This window comes from Ochotona princeps, chromosome 4, assembly GCF_030435755.1.
Source record: "Ochotona princeps isolate mOchPri1 chromosome 4, mOchPri1.hap1, whole genome shotgun sequence".
In the NCBI taxonomy this organism is placed as follows: domain Eukaryota; kingdom Metazoa; phylum Chordata; class Mammalia; order Lagomorpha; family Ochotonidae; genus Ochotona; species Ochotona princeps.
The window spans coordinates 103140546-103156262 of NC_080835.1; positions in this window are offsets into that span (position 1 = coordinate 103140546).

Consider the following 15717-nt stretch of genomic DNA (forward strand, 5'->3'; position numbering starts at 1 on the left):
ATGAGCATCCCACGCAAACCAATGCTCCACATGCGGGTTTCACATGCCACCAACTCCACATTCACAGACAACTTCAGCGCCAAAGCTGTTTTCAGAGAGCCCTCAATGAAAAAGGCTCTAGACACAAATATTGGTGTGAGAGCTAATTCAATCAAGGAAACACTGCATGTTGGTGAAGGGCATATTGAAGAAGAATCAGCCGAGTGGTTGTTGTGGGAGAACAACTGCATTTGGCTCACTAACTTCACACACCATCAGGCTTCCAAGCAGCTCTCCAGGAAACTCAGTTTTCACACTCTATGCTTAATGCCCTTTTAGTACCTAGGACGGAAAGGAAGCTTGATGAGCATTCCACTCAAGCCAATGCTCCACATGCGGGTTTCACATGCCACCAACTCCACTTTCACAGACAACTTCAGCACCAAAGCCGTTTTCAGATAGCCTTCAATGCAAAGTAAAGGCTCTAGACGCAAATATTAGTGTGAGAGCTAATTCAATCAAGGAAACACTGCATGTTGGTGAAGGGCATATTGAAGAAGAATCAGCCGAGTGGTTCTTGTGGGAGAACAACTCCATTTGGCTCACTAACTTCACACACCATCAGGCTTCCAAGCAGCTCTCAAGGAAACTCAGTTTTCACACTCTATGCTTAATGCCCTTTGAGTGCATTATCTAGGAATGAACCTGGTAGAGCATCCCACACAAACCAATGCTCCACATGCGGGTTTCACATGCCACCAACTCCACATTCACAGACAACTTCAGCGCCAAAGCCGTTTTCAGATAGCCCTCAATGAAAAAGGTTGTAGACACAAATATTTGTGTGAGAGCTAATTCAATCAAGGAAACACTGCATGTTGGTGAAGGGCATGTTGAAGAAGAATCAGCCGAATGGTTCCTGTAGGAGAACAACTCCCTTAGGCTCACTAACTTCACACACCATCAGGCTTCCAAGCAGCTCTCAAGGAAACTCAGTTTTCACACTCTATGCTTAATGCCCTTTGAGTGCATTATCTAGGAATGAACCTATTAGAGCATCCCACACAAACCAATGCTCCACATGCGGGTTTCACATTCCAACAACTCCACATTCACAGACAACTTCAGCGTCAAAGCCGTTTTCAGATAGCCCTCAATGAAAAAGGCTGTAGACACAAATATTTGTGTGAGAGCTAATTCAATCAAGGAAACACTGCATGTTGGTGAAGGGCATGTTGAAGAAGAATCAGCCGAGTGGTTCTTGTAGGAGAACAACTCCATTTGGCTCACTAACTTCACACACCATCAGGCTTCCAAGCAGCTCTCAAGGAAACTCAGTTTTCACACTCTATGCTTAATGCCCTTTGAGTGCCTAGGACTGAATGGAAGCTTGGTGAGCATTCCTCGCAAACCAATGCTCCACATGCGGGTTTCACATGCCACCAACTCCACATTCACAGACAACTTCAGCGCGTAATCCGTTTTCAGCGAGTCATCAAAGTAAAGGCTCTAGGTGCAAATATTGGTGTGAGAGCTAATTCAATCAAGGAAACACTGCATGTTCGTGAAGGGCATATTGAAGAAGAATCAGCCGAGTGGTTCTTGTGGGAGAACAACTCCATTTGGCTCACTAACTTCACACACCATCAGGCTTCCAATCAGCTCTCAAGGAAACTCAGTTTTCACACTCTATGCTTAATGCCCTTTGAGTGCATTATCTAGGAATGAAACTGGTGGAGCATCCCACACAAACCAATGCTCCACATGCGGGTTTCACATGCCACCAACTCCACATTCACAGACAACTTCAGCGACAAAGCCATTTTCAGAGAGTCCTCAATGCAAAGGCTCTCGACACAAATATTGCTGTGAAAGCTAATTCAATCAAGGAAACACTGCATGTTGGTGAAGGGCATGTTGAAGAAGAATCAGCCGAGTGGTTCTTGTGGGAGAACAACTCCATTTTACTCACTAACTTCACACATCATCAGGCTTCCAAGCAGCTCTCAAGGAAACTCAGGTTTCACACTCTATGCTTAATGCCCTTTGAGTGCATTATCTAGGAATGAACCTGGTAGAGCATCCCACACAAACCAATGCTCCACATGCGGGTTTCACATGCCACCAACTCCACATTCACAGACAACTTCAGCGCCAAAGCTGTTTTCAGATAGCCCTAAGTGCAAAGGCTCTAGACACAGATATTTGTGTGAGAGCTAATTCAATCAAGGAAACACTGCATGTTGGTGAAGGGCATATTGAAGAAGAATCAGCCGAGTGGTTCTTGTGGGAGAACAACTCCATTTGGCTCACTAAGTTCACACACCATCAGGCTTCCAAGCAGCTCTCAAGGAAAGTCAGTTTTCACACTCTATGCTTAATGCCCTTTGAGTGCATTATCTAGGAATGAACCTGGTAGAGCATCCCACACAAACCAATGCTCCACATGCGGGTTTCACATGCCACCAACTCCACATTCACAGACAACTTCAGCGCTTAAGCCGTTTTCAGATAGCCCTAAGTGCAAAGGCTCTAGACACAAATATTGGTGTGAGAGCTAATTCAATCAAGGAAACACTGAATGTTAGTGAAGGGCATATTGAAGAAGAATCAGCCGAGTGGTTCTTGTGGGAGAACAACTCCATTTGGCTCAGTAACTTCACACACCATCAGGCTTCCAAGCAGCTCTCGAGGAAACTCAGTTTTCACACTCTATGCTTAATGCCCTTTGAGTGCCTAGGATTGATGGAAGCTTGGTGAGCATTCCACATTAACCAATGCTCCACATGCGGGTTTCACATGCCACCAACTCCACATTCACAGACAACTTCAGCGTCAAAGCCGTTTTCAGCGAGTCCTCAAAGTAAAGGCTCTAGGCGCAAATATTGGTGTGAGAGCTAATTCAATCAAGGAAACACTGCATGTTCGTGAAGGGCATATTGAAGAAGAATCAGCCGAGTGGTTCTTGTGGGAGAACAACTCCATTTGGCTCACTAACTTCACACACCATCAGGCTTCCAAGCAGCTCTCAAGGAAACTCAGTTTTCACACTCTATGCTTAATGCCCTTTGAGTGCATTATCTAGGAATGAACCTGGTAGAGCATCCCACACAAACCAATGCTCCACATGCGGGTTTCACATGCCACCAACTCCACATTCACAGACAACTTCAGCGCCAAAGCCGTTTTCAGAGAGTCCTCAATGCAAAGGCTCTAGACACAAATATTCGTGTGAGAGCTACTTCAATCAAGGAAACACTGCATGTTAGTGAAGGGCATGTTGAAGAAGAATCAGCCGAGTGGTTCTTGTGGGAGAACAACTCCATTTGGCTCACTAACTTCACACACCATCAGGCTTCCAAGCAGCTCTCAAGGAAACTCAGTTTTCACACTCTATGCTTAATGCCCTTTGAGTGCCTAGGACTGAATGGAAGCTTGGTGAGCATTCCTCGCAAACCAATGCTCCACATGCGGGTTTCACATGCCACCAACTCCACATTCACAGACAACTTCAGCGCGTAATCCATTTTCAGCGAGTCCTCAATGCAAAGGCTCTAGACACAAATATTGGTGTGAGAGCTAATTCAATCAAGGAAACACTGCATGTTGGTGAAGGGCATGTTGAAGAAGAATCAGCCGAGTGGTTCTTGTGGGAGAACAACTCCATTTGGCTCACTAACTTCACACACCATCAGGCTTCCAAGCAGCTCTCAAGGAAACTCAGGTTTCACACTCTATGCTTAATGCCCTTTGAGTGCATTATCTAGGAATGAACCTGGTAGAGCATCCCACACAAACCAATGCTCCACATGCGGGTTTCACATGCCACCAACTCCACATTCACAGACAACTTCAGCGCCAAAGCTGTTTTCAGATAGCCCTAAGTGCAAAGGCTCTAGACACAAATATTGGTGTGAGAGCTAATTCAATCAAGGAAACACTGCATGTTGGTGAAGGGCATATTGAAAAAGAATCAGCCGAGTGGTTCTTGTGGGAGAACAACTCCATTTGGCTCACTAACTTCACACACCATCAGGCTTCCAAGCAGCTCTCAAGGAAACTCAGTTTTCACACTCTATGCTTAATGCCCTTTGAGTGCCTAGGACTGAATGGAATCTTGGAGAGCATTCCACACAAACCAATGCTCCACATGCGGGTTTCACATGCCACCAACTCCACATTCACAGACTACTTCAGCGTCAAAGCTGTTTTCAGGTAGCCTTCAATGCAAAGGCTCTAGACACAGATATTTGTGTGAGAGCTAATTCAATCAAGGAAACACTGCATGTTGGTGAAGGGCATATTGAAGAAGAATCAGCCGAGTGGTTCTTGTGGGAGAACAACTCCATTTGGCTCACTAACTTCACACACCATCAGGCTTCCAAGCAGCTCTCAAGGAAACTCAGTTTTCACACTCTATGCTTAATGCCCTTTGAGTGCATTATCTAGGAATGAACCTGGTAGAGTATCCCACACAAACCAATGCTCCACATGCGGGTTTCACATGCCACCAACTCCACATTCACAGACAACTTCAGCGCTTAAGCCGTTTTCAGATAGCCCTAAGTGCAAAGGCTCTAGACACAAATATTGGTGTGAGAGCTAATTCAATCAAGGAAACACTGAATGTTGGTGAAGGGCATATTGAAGAAGAATCAGCCGAGTGGTTCTTGTGGGAGAACAACTCCATTTGGCTCAGTAACTTCACACACCATCAGGCTTCCAAGCAGCTCTCAAGGAAACTCAGTTTTCACACTCTATGCTTAATGCCCTTTGAGTGACTAGGACTGATGGAAGCTTGGTGAGCATTCCACATTAACCAATGCTCCACATGCGGGTTTCACATGCCACCAACTCCACATTCAAAGACAACTTCAGCGCCAAAGCCGTTTTCAGCGAGTCCTCAAAGTAAAGGCTCTAGGCGCAAATATTGGTGTGAGAGCTAATTCAATCAAGGAAACACTGCATGTTCGTGAAGGGCATATTGAAGAAGAATCAGCCGAGTGGTTCTTGTGGGAGAACAACTCCATTTGGCTCACTAACTTCACACACCATCAGGCTTCCAAGCAGCTCTCAAGGAAACTCAGTTTTCACACTCTATGCTTAATGCCCTTTGAGTGCATTATCTAGGAATGAACCTGGTAGAGCATCCCACACAAACCAATGCTCCACAAGCGGGTTTCACATGCCACCAACTCCACATTCACAGACAACTTCAGCGCTTAAGCCGTTTTCAGATAGCCCTAAGTGCAAAGGCTCTAGACACAAATATTGGTGTGAGAGCTAATTCAATCAAGGAAACACTGCATGTTGGTGAAGGGCATGTTGAAGAAGAATCAGCCGAATGCTTCTTGTAGGAGAACAACTCCCTTAGGCTCACTAACTTCACACACCATCAGGCTTCCAAGCAGCTCTCAAGGAAACTCAGTTTTCACACTCTATGCTTAATGCCCTTTGAGTGCATTATCTAGGAATGAACCTATTAGAGCATCCCACACAAACCAATGCTCCACATGCGGGTTTCACATTCCAACAACTCCACATTCACAGACAACTTCAGCGTCAAAGCCGTTTTCAGATAGCCCTCAATGAAAAAGGCTGTAGACACAAATATTTGTGTGAGAGCTAATTCAATCAAGGAAACACTGCATGTTGGTGAAGGGCATGTTGAAGAAGAATCAGCCGAGTGGTTCTTGTAGGAGAACAACTCCATTTGGCTCACTAACTTCACACACCATCAGGCTTCCAAGCAGCTCTCAAGGAAACTCAGTTTTCACACTCTATGCTTAATGCCCTTTGAGTGCATTATCTAGGAATGGAAGCTTGGTGAGCATTCCTCGCAAACCAATGCTCCACATGCGGGTTTCACATGCCACCAACTCCACATTCACAGACAACTTCAGCGCGTAATCCGTTTTCAGCGAGTCATCAAAGTAAAGGCTCTAGGTGCAAATATTGGTGTGAGAGCTAATTCAATCAAGGAAACACTGCATGTTGGTGAAGGGCATATTGAAGAAGAATCAGCCGAGTGGTTCTTGTGGGAGAACAACTCCATTTGGCTCACTAACTTCACACACCATCAGGCTTCCAAGCAGCTCTCAAGGAAACTCAGTTTTCACACTCTATGCTTAATGCCCTTTGAGTGCATTATCTAGGAATGAACCTGGTAGAGCATCCCACACAAACCAATGCTCCACATGCGGGTTTCACATGCCACCAACTCCACATTCACAGACAACTTCAGCGCCAAAGCCATTTTCAGAGAGTCCTCAATGCAAAGGCTCTAGACACAAATATTCGTGTGCGAGCTAATTCATTCAATAAAACAGTGAATGTTGGTGAATGGCATATTGAAGAAGAATCAGCCGAGTGGTTCTTGTGGGAGAACAACTCCATTTGGCTCACTAACTTCACACACCATCAGGCTTCCAAGCAGCTCTCGAGGAAACTCAGTTTTCACACTCTATGCTTAATGCCCTTTGAGTGCATTATCTAGGAATGAACCTGGTAGAGCATCCCACACAAACCAATGCTCCACATGCGGGTTTCACATGCCACCAACTCCACATTCACAGACAACTTCAGCGCCAAAAACTTTTTCAGAGAGTCCTCAATGCAAAAAGGCTCTAGACACAAATATTGGTGTGAGAGATAATTCAATCAAGGAAAAACTACATGTAGGTGAAGGGCATATTGAAGAAGAATCAGCCGAGTGGTTCTTGTGGGAGAACAACTCCATTTGGCTGACTAAGTTCACACAACATCAGGCTTCCAAGCAGCTCTCAAGGAAACTCAGTTTTCACACTCTATGCTGAATGCCCTTTGAGTGCCTAGGACTGAATGGAAGCTTGGTGAGCATTCCACGCAAACCAATGCTCCACATCCGGGTTTCACATGCCACCAACTCCACATTCACAGACAACTTCAGCGTCAAAGCCGTTTTCAGCGAGTCCTCAAAGTAAAGGTTCTAGGCGCAAATATTGGTGTGAGAGCTAATTCAATCAAGGAAACACTGCATGTTGGTGAATGGCATATTGAAGAAGAATCAGCCGAGTGGTTCTTGTGGGAGAACAACTCCATTTGGCTCACTAACTTCACACACCATCAGGCTTCCAAGCAGCTCTCAAGGAAACTCAGTTTTCACACTCTATGCTTAATGCCCTTTGAGTGCATTATCTAGGAATGAACCTGGTAGAGCATCCCACACAAACCAATGCTCCACATGCGGGTTTCACATGCCACCAACTCCACATTCACAGACAACTTCAGCGACAAAGCCATTTCAGAGAGTCCTCAATGCAAAGGCTCTAGACACAAATATTCGTGTGAGAGCTAATTCAATCAAGGAAACACTGCATGTTGGTGAAGGGCATGTTGAAGAAGAATCAGCCGAATGCTTCTTGTAGGAGAACAACTCCCTTAGGCTCACTAACTTCACACACCATCAGGCTTCCAAGCAGCTCTCAAGGAAACTCAGTTTTCACACTCTATGCTTAATGCCCTTTGAGTGCATTATCTAGGAATGAACCTATTAGAGCATCCCACACAAACCAATGCTCCACATGCGGGTTTCACATTCCAACAACTCCACATTCACAGACAACTTCAGCGTCAAAGCCGTTTTCAGATAGCCCTCAATGAAAAAGGCTGTAGACACAAATATTTGTGTGAGAGCTAATTCAATCAAGGAAACACTGCATGTTGGTGAAGGGCATGTTGAAGAAGAATCAGCCGAGTGGTTCTTGTAGGAGAACAACTCCATTTGGCTCACTAACTTCACACACCATCAGGCTTCCAAGCAGCTCTCAAGGAAACTCAGTTTTCACACTCTATGCTTAATGCCCTTTGAGTGCCTAGGACTGAATGGAAGCTTGGTGAGCATTCCTCGCAAACCAATGCTCCACATGCGGGTTTCACATGCCACCAACTCCACATTCACAGACAACTTCAGCGCGTAATCCGTTTTCAGCGAGTCATCAAAGTAAAGGCTCTAGGTGCAAATATTGGTGTGAGAGCTAATTCAATCAAGGAAACACTGCATGTTGGTGAAGGGCATATTGAAGAAGAATCAGCCGAGTGGTTCTTGTGGGAGAACAACTCCATTTGGCTCACTAACTTCACACACCATCAGGCTTCCAAGCAGCTCTCAAGGAAACTCAGTTTTCACACTCTATGCTTAATGCCCTTTGAGTGCATTATCTAGGAATGAACCTGGTAGAGCATCCCACACAAACCAATGCTCCACATGCGGGTTTCACATGCCACCAACTCCACATTCACAGACAACTTCAGCGCCAAAGCCATTTTCAGAGAGTCCTCAATGCAAAGGCTCTAGACACAAATATTCGTGTGCGAGCTAATTCATTCAATAAAACAGTGAATGTTGGTGAAGGGCATATTGAAGAAGAATCAGCCGAGTGGTTCTTGTGGGAGAACAACTCCATTTGGCTCACTAACTTCACACACCATCAGGCTTCCAAGCAGCTCTCAAGGAAACTCAGTTTTCACACTCTATGCTTAATGCCCTTTGAGTGCATTATCTAGGAATGAACCTGGTAGAGCATCCCACACAAACCAATGCTCCACATGCGGGTTTCACATGCCACCAACTCCACATTCACAGACAACTTCAGCGCCAAAAACTTTTTCAGAGAGTCCTCAATGCAAAAAGGCTCTAGACACAAATATTGGTGTGAGAGATAATTCAATCAAGGAAAAACTACATGTAGGTGAAGGGCATATTGAAGAAGAATCAGCCGAGTGGTTCTTGTGGGAGAACAACTCCATTTGGCTGACTAAGTTCACACAACATCAGGCTTCCAAGCAGCTCTCAGGAAACTCAGTTTTCACACTCTATGCTGAATGCCCTTTGAGTGCCTAGGACTGAATGGAAGCTTGGTGAGCATTCCACGCAAACCAATGCTCCACATCCGGGTTTCACATGCCACCAACTCCACATTCAAAGACAACTTCAGCGTCAAAGCCGTTTTCAGCGAGTCCTCAAAGTAAAGGTTCTAGGCGCAAATATTGGTGTGAGAGCTAATTCAATCAAGGAAACACTGCATGTTGGTGAATGGCATATTGAAGAAGAATCAGCCGAGTGGTTCTTGTGGGAGAACAACTCCATTTGGCTCACTAACTTCACACACCATCAGGCTTCCAAGCAGCTCTCAAGGAAACTCAGTTTTCACACTCTATGCTTAATGCCCTTTGAGTGCATTATCTAGGAATGAACCTGGTAGAGCATCCCACACAAACCAATGCTCCACATGCGGGTTTCACATGCCACCAACTCCACATTCACAGACAACTTCAGCGACAAAGCCATTTCAGAGAGTCCTCAATGCAAAGGCTCTAGACACAAATATTCGTGTGAGAGCTAATTCAATCAAGGAAACACTGCATGTTAGTGAAGGGCATGTTGAAGAAGAATCAGCCGAGTGGTTCTTGTGGGAGAACAACTCCATTTGGCTCACTAACTTCACACACCATCAGGCTTCCAAGCAGCTCTCAAGGAAACTCAGTTTTCACACTCTATGCTTAATGCCCTTTGAGTGATAGGACTGAACTGAAGCTTGATGAGCATCCCACACAAACCAATGCTCCACATGCGGGTTTCACATGCCACCAACTCCACATTCACAAACAACTTCAGCGCCAAAGCTGTTTTCAGATAGCCCTCAATGAAAAAGGCTCTAGGTGCAAATATTGGTGTGAGAGCTAATTCAATCAAGGAAACACTGCATGTTCGTGAAGGGCATATTGAAGAAGAATCAGCCGAGTGGTTCTTGTGGGAGAACAACTCCATTTGGCTCACTAACTTCACACACCATCAGGCTTCCAAGCAGCTCTCAAGGAAACTCAGTTTTCACACTCTATGCTTAATGCCCTTTGAGTGCATTATCTAGGAATGAACCTGGTAGAGCATCCCACACAAACCAATGCTCCACATGCGGGTTTCACATGCCACCAACTCCACATTCAAAGACAACTTCAGCGCCAAAGCCATTTTCAGAGAGTCCTCAATGCAAAGGCTCTAGACACAAATATTCGTGTGAGAGCTAATTCAATCAAGGAAACACTGCATGTTGGTGAATGGCATATTGAAGAAGAATCAGCCGAGTGGTTCTTGTGGGAGAACAACTCCATTTGGCTCACTAACTTCACACACCATCAGGCTTCCAAGCAGCTCTCAAGGAAACTCAGTTTTCACACTCTATGCTTAATGCCCTTTGAGTGCATTATCTAGGAATGAACCTGGTAGAGCATCCCACACAAACCAATGCTCCACATGCGGGTTTCACATGCCACCAACTCCACATTCACAGACAACTTCAGCGACAAAGCCATTTCAGAGAGTCCTCAATGCAAAGGCTCTAGACACAAATATTCGTGTGAGAGCTAATTCAATCAAGGAAACACTGCATGTTAGTGAAGGGCATGTTGAAAAAGAATCAGCCGAGTGGTTCTTGTGGGAGAACAACTCCATTTGGCTGACTAAGTTCACACACCATCAGGCTTCCAAGCAGCTCTCAAGGAAACTCAGTTTTCACACTCTATGCTTAATGCCCTTTGAGTGCATTATCTAGGAATGAACCTGGTAGAGCATCCCACACAAACCAATGCTCCACATGCGGGTTTCACATGCCACCAACTCCACATTCACAGACAACTTCAGCGCCAAAGCCATTTTCAGAGAGTCCTCAATGCAAAGGCTCTAGACACAAATATTCGTGTGCGAGCTAATTCATTCAATAAAACAGTGAATGTTGGTGAAGGGCATATTGAAGAAGAATCAGCCGAGTGGTTCTTGTGGGAGAACAACTCCATTTGGCTCACTAACTTCACACACCATCAGGCTTCCAAGCAGCTCTCGAGGAAACTCAGTTTTCACACTCTATGCTTAATGCCCTTTGAGTGCATTATCTAGGAATGAACCTGGTAGAGCATCCCACACAAACCAATGCTCCACATGCGGGTTTCACATGCCACCAACTCCACATTCACAGACAACTTCAGCGCCAAAAACTTTTTCAGAGAGTCCTCAATGCAAAAAGGCTCTAGACACAAATATTGGTGTGAGAGATAATTCAATCAAGGAAAAACTACATGTAGGTGAAGGGCATATTGAAGAAGAATCAGCCGAGTGGTTCTTGTGGGAGAACAACTCCATTTGGCTGACTAAGTTCACACAACATCAGGCTTCCAAGCAGCTCTCAGGAAACTCAGTTTTCACACTCTATGCTGAATGCCCTTTGAGTGCCTAGGACTGAATGGAAGCTTGGTGAGCATTCCACGCAAACCAATGCTCCATATCCGGGTTTCACATGCCACCAACTCCACATTCAAAGACAACTTCAGCGTCAAAGCCGTTTTCAGCGAGTCCTCAAAGTAAAGGTTCTAGGCGCAAATATTGGTGTGAGAGCTAATTCAATCAAGGAAACACTGCATGTTGGTGAATGGCATATTGAAGAAGAATCAGCCGAGTGGTTCTTGTGGGAGAACAACTCCATTTGGCTCACTAACTTCACACACCATCAGGCTTCCAAGCAGCTCTCAAGGAAACTCAGTTTTCACACTCTATGCTTAATGCCCTTTGAGTGCATTATCTAGGAATGAACCTGGTAGAGCATCCCACACAAACCAATGCTCCACATGCGGGTTTCACATGCCACCAACTCCACATTCACAGACAACTTCAGCGACAAAGCCATTTCAGAGAGTCCTCAATGCAAAGGCTCTAGACACAAATATTCGTGTGAGAGCTAATTCAATCAAGGAAACACTGCATGTTAGTGAAGGGCATGTTGAAGAAGAATCAGCCGAGTGGTTCTTGTGGGAGAACAACTCCATTTGGCTCACTAACTTCACACACCATCAGGCTTCCAAGCAGCTCTCAAGGAAACTCAGTTTTCACACTCTATGCTTAATGCCCTTTGAGTGATAGGACTGAACTGAAGCTTGATGAGCATCCCACACAAACCAATGCTCCACATGCGGGTTTCACATGCCACCAACTCCACATTCACAAACAACTTCAGCGCCAAAGCTGTTTTCAGATAGCCCTCAATGAAAAAGGCTCTAGACACAAATATTGGTGTGAGAGCTAATTCAATCAAGGAAACACTGCATGTTCGTGAAGGGCATATTGAAGAAGAATCAGCCGAGTGGTTCTTGTGGGAGAACAACTCCATTTGGCTCACTAACTTCACACACCATCAGGCTTCCAAGCAGCTCTCAAGGAAACTCAGTTTTCACACTCTATGCTTAATGCCCTTTGAGTGCATTATCTAGGAATGAACCTGGTAGAGCATCCCACACAAACCAATGCTCCACATGCGGGTTTCACATGCCACCAACTCCACATTCACAGACAACTTCAGCGCCAAAGCCATTTTCAGAGAGTCCTCAATGCAAAGGCTCTAGACACAAATATTCGTGTGAGAGCTAATTCAATCAAGGAAACACTGCATGTTGGTGAATGGCATATTGAAGAAGAATCAGCCGAGTGGTTCTTGTGGGAGAACAACTCCATTTGGCTCACTAACTTCACACACCATCAGGCTTCCAAGCAGCTCTCAAGGAAACTCAGTTTTCACACTCTATGCTTAATGCCCTTTGAGTGCATTATCTAGGAATGAACCTGGTAGAGCATCCCACACAAACCAATGCTCCACATGCGGGTTTCACATGCCACCAACTCCACATTCACAGACAACTTCAGCGACAAAGCCATTTCAGAGAGTCCTCAATGCAAAGGCTCTAGACACAAATATTCGTGTGAGAGCTAATTCAATCAAGGAAACACTGCATGTTAGTGAAGGGCATGTTGAAAAAGAATCAGCCGAGTGGTTCTTGTGGGAGAACAACTCCATTTGGCTGACTAAGTTCACACACCATCAGGCTTCCAAGCAGCTCTCAAGGAAACTCAGTTTTCACACTCTATGCTTAATGCCCTTTGAGTGCATTATCTAGGAATGAACCTGGTAGAGCATCCCACACAAACCAATGCTCCACATGCGGGTTTCACATGCCACCAACTCCACATTCACAGACAACTTCAGCGCCAAAGCCATTTTCAGAGAGTCCTCAATGCAAAGGCTCTAGACACAAATATTCGTGTGCGAGCTAATTCATTCAATAAAACAGTGAATGTTGGTGAAGGGCATATTGAAGAAGAATCAGCCGAGTGGTTCTTGTGGGAGAACAACTCCATTTGGCTCACTAACTTCACACACCATCAGGCTTCCAAGCAGCTCTCGAGGAAACTCAGTTTTCACACTCTATGCTTAATGCCCTTTGAGTGCATTATCTAGGAATGAACCTGGTAGAGCATCCCACACAAACCAATGCTCCACATGCGGGTTTCACATGCCACCAACTCCACATTCACAGACAACTTCAGCGCCAAAAACTTTTTCAGAGAGTCCTCAATGCAAAGGCTCTAGACACAAATATTGGTGTGAGAGATAATTCAATCAAGGAAAAACTACATGTAGGTGAAGGGCATATTGAAGAAGAATCAGCCGAGTGGTTCTTGTGGGAGAACAACTCCATTTGGCTGACTAAGTTCACACAACATCAGGCTTCCAAGCAGCTCTCAAGGAAACTCAGTTTTCACACTCTATGCTGAATGCCCTTTGAGTGCCTAGGACTGAATGGAAGCTTGGTGAGCATTCCACGCAAACCAATGCTCCACATCCGGGTTTCACATGCCACCAACTCCACATTCAAAGACAACTTCAGCGTCAAAGCCGTTTTCAGCGAGTCCTCAAAGTAAAGGTTCTAGGCGCAAATATTGGTGTGAGAGCTAATTCAATCAAGGAAACACTGCATGTTGGTGAATGGCATATTGAAGAAGAATCAGCCGAGTGGTTCTTGTGGGAGAACAACTCCATTTGGCTCACTAACTTCACACACCATCAGGCTTCCAAGCAGCTCTCAAGGAAACTCAGTTTTCACACTCTATGCTTAATGCCCTTTGAGTGCATTATCTAGGAATGAACCTGGTAGAGCATCCCACACAAACCAATGCTCCACATGCGGGTTTCACATGCCACCAACTCCACATTCACAGACAACTTCAGCGACAAAGCCATTTCAGAGAGTCCTCAATGCAAAGGCTCTAGACACAAATATTCGTGTGAGAGCTAATTCAATCAAGGAAACACTGCATGTTAGTGAAGGGCATGTTGAAGAAGAATCAGCCGAGTGGTTCTTGTGGGAGAACAACTCCATTTGGCTCACTAACTTCACACACCATCAGGCTTCCAAGCAGCTCTCAAGGAAACTCAGTTTTCACACTCTATGCTTAATGCCCGTCGAGAGCATTATCTAGGAATGAACCTGGTAGAGCATCCCACACAAACCAATGCTCCACATGCGGGTTTCACATGCCACCAACTCCACATTCACAGACAACTTCAGCGCCAAAGCTGTTTTCAGATAGCCCCCAATGCAAAGGCTCTAGACACAAATATTGGTGTGAGAGCTAATTCAATGAAGGAAACACTGCATGTTCGTGAAGGGCATATTGAAGAAGAATCAGCCGAGTGGTTGTTGTGGGAGAACAACTCCATTTGGCTCACTAACTTCACACACCATCAGGCTTCCAAGCAGCTCTCAAGGAAACTCAGTTTTCACACTCTATGCTTAATGCCCTTTGAGTGCGTTATCTAGGAATGAACCTGGTAGAGCATCCCACACAAACCAATGCTCCACATGCGGGTTTCACATGCCACCTACTCCACATTCACAGACAACTTCAGCGCCAAAGTCATTTTCAGATAGCCCTCAAAGTAAAGGCTCTAGGCGAAAATATTGGTGTGAGAGCTAATTCAATCAAGGAAACACTGCATTTTGGTGAAGGGCATATTGAAGAAGAATCAGCCGAGTGGTTCTTGTGGGAGAACAACTGCATTTGGCTCACTAACTTCACACACCATCAGGCTTCCAAGCAGCTCTCGAGGAAACTCAGTTTTCACACTCTATGCTTAATGCCCTTTGAGTGCATTATCTAGGAATGAACCTGGTAGAGCATCCCACACAAACCAATGCTCCACATGCGGGTTTCACATGCCACCAACTCCACATTCACAGACAACTTCAGAGCCAAAAACTTTTTCAGAGAGTCCTCAATGCAAAGGCTCTAGACACAAATATTGGTGTGAGAGATAATTCAATCAAGGAAAAACTACATGTAGGTGAAGGGCATATTGAAGAAGAATCAGCCGAGTGGTTCTTGTGGGAGAACAACTCCATTTGGCTGAATAAGTTCACACACCATCAGGCTTCCAAGCAGCTCTCAAGGAAACTCAGTTTTCACACTCTATGCTGAATGCCCTTTGAGTGCCTAGGACTGAATGGAAGCTTGGTGAGCATTCCACGCAAACCAATGCCCCACATGCGGGTTTCACATGCCACCAACTCCACATTCAAAGACAACTTCAGTGTCAAAGCCGTTTTCAGCGAGTCCTCAAAGTAAAGGCTCTAGGCGCAAATATTGGTGTGAGAGCTAATTCAATCAAGGAAACACTGCATGTTGGTGAAGGGCATATTGAAGAAGAATCAGCCGAGTGGTTCTTGTGGGAGAACAACACCATTTGGATCACTAACTTCACACACCATCAGGCTTCCAAGCAGCTCTCAAGGAAACTCAGTTTTCACACTCTATGCTTAATGCCCTTTGAGTGCATTATCTAGGAATGAACGTGGTAGAGCATCCCACACAAACCAATG